This window comes from Epinephelus fuscoguttatus, linkage group LG7, assembly GCF_011397635.1.
Source record: "Epinephelus fuscoguttatus linkage group LG7, E.fuscoguttatus.final_Chr_v1".
In the NCBI taxonomy this organism is placed as follows: domain Eukaryota; kingdom Metazoa; phylum Chordata; class Actinopteri; order Perciformes; family Serranidae; genus Epinephelus; species Epinephelus fuscoguttatus.
In genome coordinates this window covers 25,397,583-25,403,833 of record NC_064758.1, presented here as the reverse complement: position 1 = coordinate 25,403,833, position 6,251 = coordinate 25,397,583, and positions in this window count along the sequence as shown.

The following is a 6,251-nucleotide window of genomic DNA, read 5'->3' as shown; positions in this document are numbered from 1 at the left end:
GTGAAAAGTTGTGGATGGTATCAATGGAACCGTTCCGTAACGTCCCCATTTTTGGTCCCCCCTCTGTTGGGGTACCTAGCACACAGATCTGGTGCTAAAAGGTGGAGCTGTGAACACTGCAGTCTGTTGATTGGTCGGTAGAGGACGGTCAGGGCTGAGCTGTAGCTGGTTTGGAGGCTCATGTAACCACTGTTCATACTGTGGAGAGTTTTATACATTAGTAAACTGTAACTATAAAATCAAAGGGTGTGATTTGTCAGCCCATAGTATGTTCAGTTTATACTCCTTGATCCACTTCCAATAGCAGTAATCTTCTATGTCTATTGTGAATTTTTAAGAACAACTTTGCTAACACAACACACCTGTTCCGTCCAGCTCTTTATAGGCATTATTGTGCACTTGATACTGAAATGAGAGCCTATCTAAATCTGCTTTCATTTTGATGCTAAGCTTTCAGGTTCTTTTACCAGTGACTGGTGATTTCTTCTCCTCTTATTGTTGCTCAGAGGTAGAGATGCACTGATCCAGCTTTTTCGGTTTCGATCCCGATGCTGTGGCTTTGAGTATCAACCAGTACCTGATTTTGATCCGATACCATGGTTGACCTAAAAAGCTATATACCTTTACATGTAGAACAGAAAAGACTAGAGGCATCAGGCATTGATGACTACACAGTTCTTTCCTAAGATAAGATGAAACAGATGACGTAGCTCGCGTCGCAATAGATTTAAAGAAAGAAAGGATCGCCTCAGGTATAGGTTGCATTTTCCGATACCCGATCCATCTATTTTGATGATATTGAAGCCATTATTCGATCCAGATATCGGCTCGGTGCATCCCTACTCAGAGGTGTCTTCTCATTTTGCCCTTTCAGTTGTCAGTCTGGTAGAACTGTTGTGCAGCATTCTGTTCTCCATGTTCAAAACATTCCTTTAAGCATTAGCATTTGTAAAGAGGACTTTCTACAATCTAAAAGCATGATGGACCAATTAGCAATCAGCCATCTGACTGCACCCATCAAGCTTTTGTTACAGGCAAGTCCAAACTTTTGAATGGAAGTGTACGTATTCCTGTATCTAAGGTATTTACCCACTCTCAGAATTCAGACTGGCGTGGTCAGCTTCTTTAATGTTATAGCAACATAGATGGGTTTAATCTCTTCTGTCATCTCAAATCAATTATTCTCACACCCCATACACTCAGAAGATTCACACACATTGGTTGTAATTCTCATTCAGCCTGCTAGATGGTGCTGTCACCTCAATTTTACTCACTACCAAGGTGTTTGACTGGTTTGATGAGTCCAGAGTCTGGAATGAATGTATCTGTCCAGCACTGACATATAGAGGCTTTATTCTCTCCATACATAATCAATGTGAGTCTCCATGTGTGTGAGTGACAAGGAAAGAGTCTCCTTCTCACAGTTACAAAATCTAATTGGTGTTTCATTTAGACAACACCCATGTGTTGGCACAGATCTTGGTGTGTACTCAAACAAACAACGCTATTAACTTTGATTAAGACTCCTAAACATTGAAGAAAAAAAAAACAGATTTATGTGCGAATATAAATTATTCACACATAAATTATGCATGCTTTTACACAATGTGCACCACTGAGGGGAAAAAGATGAAAAATTAAGGGACGTTCAAATGAAACTGCTACAAACTATGGCTGCACAATGCTGCTTCTCTGGGACAAAGGTTGACATTTATCAACAAAGCTTCTGCTATCTCATCAGTCCAGCTCACATCAGATGTATCTCCAGACTTTAATACTCAGTCACATATTTCCTTCTTCTTAAGCCTCCTGCAGTGGCATCTACCTATACACTCTACTGTTCAGTGTCTAGCACTGTAAATCAAGTTTTTCAGGATCAAAATTATATGTAATAAATACATATATATATATGTTGGCAACCTTCCAAGCCATGCATAGCAAAGTGTAAGTGATAAGAGCACTTTCTTTTTTTCTTTTTCTTTTTTTTTTTTTTACAATCTATAGGGTGTATATCGGGGCTGTAAAGTGGGGGTCACAGCGATTACTACGTGTGCAGGTGATTTGAGGTGTTATCAGCACGCAGAACTATTTCTTCTTCACATGAATGAAATCTTGACGGTGGTGACAAAGCTTTAGAGTGACATCTAGCTCCATACAGATGTCTTAAGTTTAATACAGGTAAGCAGATGATTGGATGCGGCAATGGATTGGTTGAACATTGGTTAAAGTTGTCATGCTGAAGCAGTGCCCGGTAGGCCCACGCAGTGATTCATCCATGGCCAAATCAATGTATATTCAAACTTTTCCAGAACATTGTCTTAAAGGTCCAGTGTGTAGGATTTAACGGGGGTTATTGGCAGAAATGGAATATAATCAGAATGTTTTCTTCAGTGTTTAATCACCTGAAAATATGAATCATCTTGTTTTCGTTACCTCACAATGAGCCATTGTTGTCTACACAGGGAGCTGGCTCTGTAGATGTCAGCGTTTTTCACTGCCATGTTTCTACAGTAGCCCAAAATGGACAAAATAAACACTAGCTCTAGATAGGGTCACAAACGTTTTTGTGTCGGCAACCGTAGTTGGCAGCGTCTCTACGATGAGAGTGCCAGGACTTCTTAATTCGCTGTTATTACTGGATTAAATCACTCAATGGTTTTGTCTAATTTCATAACTTTTCCAGGAATGTCATGACCGTGGGAATCCTGTATAACTTTGTCAAGGTCATGAACAACTCATACAACTGTTCATGTCTAGTATTCCTCACACTCAGTGTTGTGGCTCTTCTGTTGGCAGAAATTATTCAGAGCTTTATCTGTCTGAAAAAGCTCGACTTACAATATCAGTGCTGCCAAAACTGCAAATGGTGAAGGGTGACACACATATGCACACACACACACACACACACACACACACATACACATACACATACACACAAAGCCCTCAGGCTGGGTGTGGTACTTACTGCATAAGCCTGCCAACAGCAGCAGTACAAGATTATAGCTAACATAGTTCACAGGTTGCTCATGGCAGTATTTCTCCTTAAATCACTTAATGACTGAGGGCTGACTTTAGTTTTATGTCACTAAAATCTGATAAGTCTCAAAAACAACATGGGATTTGTCTCTTCTTCTTTCAGTCAAACAGTACTCCTTTGTCCTGAGCTGCAGGTCTCACCTGCCTGGTTGAGTTTACACTATCAGTGTATTAAACAAACTTTCTTCCCTCTCGCTCAGATAAAAACTACTAGCATTTACCCACGTTGGCCCACATTGTCATAAAACACACACACACATCACAGTTACATTACACATATGACGTTTATTACCTTGGCAGCGTAGAGGCAAAGGGTGTGGTGGGAAAATGTCACCTGCAGAAACTTAGCCAAAACAATCCGGTTATACAGAGAGCATGTGCTCATATTGTCTCCCTTTTCCCTCTTGGCTCCTCTTCACGTTCATTGTATCCATCCCCATCTGACACACTCTGACTCTTGTCTCTTTCTTGGCTCACTTCTCAAACAGAGATGCTTGCTCATGCCCTGACCTGTCTCATCTCTGTCTTAAACAATTTACCTGAATGCAAATCACATAGTAAACAGTAATGCACCCTAATCTAGCCCACAGGCTGCTGAGAAAATCAACTTCCATAACTTCAGATATGAGGGAAATCTCACTGGGCGATTTGAAGTTAGAACCAAGATGGCTTTTCTGTGGCTTCACTTGTTAATTTCTTTTTTGTCTTTTGACAAAAGCTGAGTCACAGAGTGGGTGACAACAGACAGCAGGGGCATGATGGATTCAGTATCACAAAAAAATGTCCGAATCAATAGATTGTATGTTTCTAATGGAAACAGAGGTCAGTAATTATGGATTCAAGGGGAGAAAAATAGGTGGTCACGCCCTGCTTGTAACATATAATTATAGTTTGATGACAAAACTATAATTATCTCAACGTCAGCAGAGACACGTGATGGTTTAACCTCAGTCAAAGTCACACTTCTTCATGAAAATATTGCTACATTTAAAAAGGTCCCATGAGTATGCAGGTGTTGTCTGATATTGAATCCATTATGTACATCATAATGGAATAATGACTCTGAAATATAAAGATGACGAATGAATATCATTGTGCAGTAAATACTGTTTGAATCTTGGGGAAAAAAAATGTATTAAAATATTTTGCATTACAAGAAAGATTTTAAGGAAAATGTCAAGACATAGTCAATTCAATGACTAACTGAATAATAATGATACAAGAGAAACTGCATGTGTGTGAGGCAGTGTCCACTATGGTCATAAATACATTTAATTCTTTTTTTTTTTTTTTAAAAGATATTTTTGGCAGTATGTATGCTTTACTGATCGTGAGAGACAGATATGAAAAGGGGACAGAAGGGAGGAAATGCAGCAAAGGGTCCTAGGCTGCTGCAGACAGGACTCAGCCTAAATGGTACAAGCTCTACAACCCAAATTCACTTAATTTTACATTTACAAATCATCACATACTTTGTAACGTATACAGAGTTTTCAATCTAAATAAAAATTACCATTGTAGACTTTTAGCAGCAAGTCACCGACAGTTCTAAACATTACAGGTAAAAGTAAAGTATGAGTATTGTCAGCAAAAAGTACTTTGGCACACGTTATGTAGAATATTGTCTTAAAAATGTATTTCAACTTGATAACACAAAATGTGTCTGTATTAATGAACTATAATTTATCTGTAAAGCCCTGACACACATATATGGGATACACATTATCTGTAAAAACGTGATATATTTTACAAGGTTATAATAAGTTTTGTAAAGTATTAATTTGAAGAATCATTTAAATGTAAAGGAGCACTAGGTACAATATTCCCCTCTGTAATGTAGAGGATTAGAAGTGGGTCATATAGTAACATAAAATGGATACACCCATTAAACACAAGTGGACAAAGTATTTACATATTTTACATATATAGAATTAGCAGTACTTCAATACTTCTTTTCTGGTTTTAAATCTCCAGTGTGTAGAATTTATTGTACTATAATATAATGGTTTTTTTAGTGTATAATCACCTGAAAATAAAAATTGTTGTGTTTTTGTTTCCTTACAAGCCATTTAGAAGTCCGCCATGTTTCTACAGTAGCCCAGCATGGACAAACCGAACACTGACTCTAGATGGGGCCATATGCGTTTTGCATCAGTCACTGTAGTTAGCAGCCCCTACACAAAGAACGGCATCAGAGCAGCGCTGATTTAACATGAAACAGCTTTATTCTGTGTTTTTACCAGTTTAAATCACCTTTTCCGTTTGTTTTGGAGAGGAGGAGACCTCTGTGGATAATTTGGCTCCTGGTGAAAACATCCTGAACATCTGATTTTAAGTTATCAGAGAAAAAAGGTGAGCACACATTAACAGGTGCTAGTTTAGCAGCCCATCCGACGTGCCAAACAGCATTAAAGAAACACTGATTTGTAACGTGAAACTGTTTTATTCAGTGTTTTTATCAGTTTAAATCACTAGGTCTGTTTGTTTCGGAGAGGAAGAGACCTCTGCAGATAATTCGGCCTCTTGTAAAAACCTCCTGAACAATGAACACCAAAGGAATTTTAACCAGGAGAAGTTTCAGCTGGTTACACCTCCTTTACATATTTGTAATTATTAAGAGAAAAATATTGAAGTATCAAAACTGACATGATCTGGGAGTGTTGCACTGTTATTCATTTTATTACTACAGATGCATTCATATGAAGGTAACATTTCACTTTTGCAGCACTGCAACATATTTTATAAGCTCATCATACTGTATGTTGTGTACGTAAAATCTTAATTGGTCCTAAAAATGGCTGCCAATAAATGCAGTGGAATGAAAAGTATAATATTTCACTCTGGAATATTGTAGAGTGTAAATATAAAGTAACATAAAATGCAGTAAGTGCCTCACATTTGTGCTACATGTACTTGAGTAACCTAAATGTGCTTTGAGAGTGTGTTGTGTCTCTCGGCTTTTGCATTTCATATTGCACATTGTGTATTGTCATATGCCTGAACTGTCTGACTGTGTAGTCTACAGTGACAGGTAGGAGGGGCGCAGAGAGAAAACGCATTTCACTGTAGCACGTCGTCACTAAATGCTCTCACTGAGGACTGCAGGGAAAAGAGTAAAGTCTTAACTCTGAATATTCCCTTCCTCCAGATAATAAAGCCTCTTTTGCGCCTCACTTGTGCAGGTATGGCTCACTGCACTGTTTAAGGCGTGTATT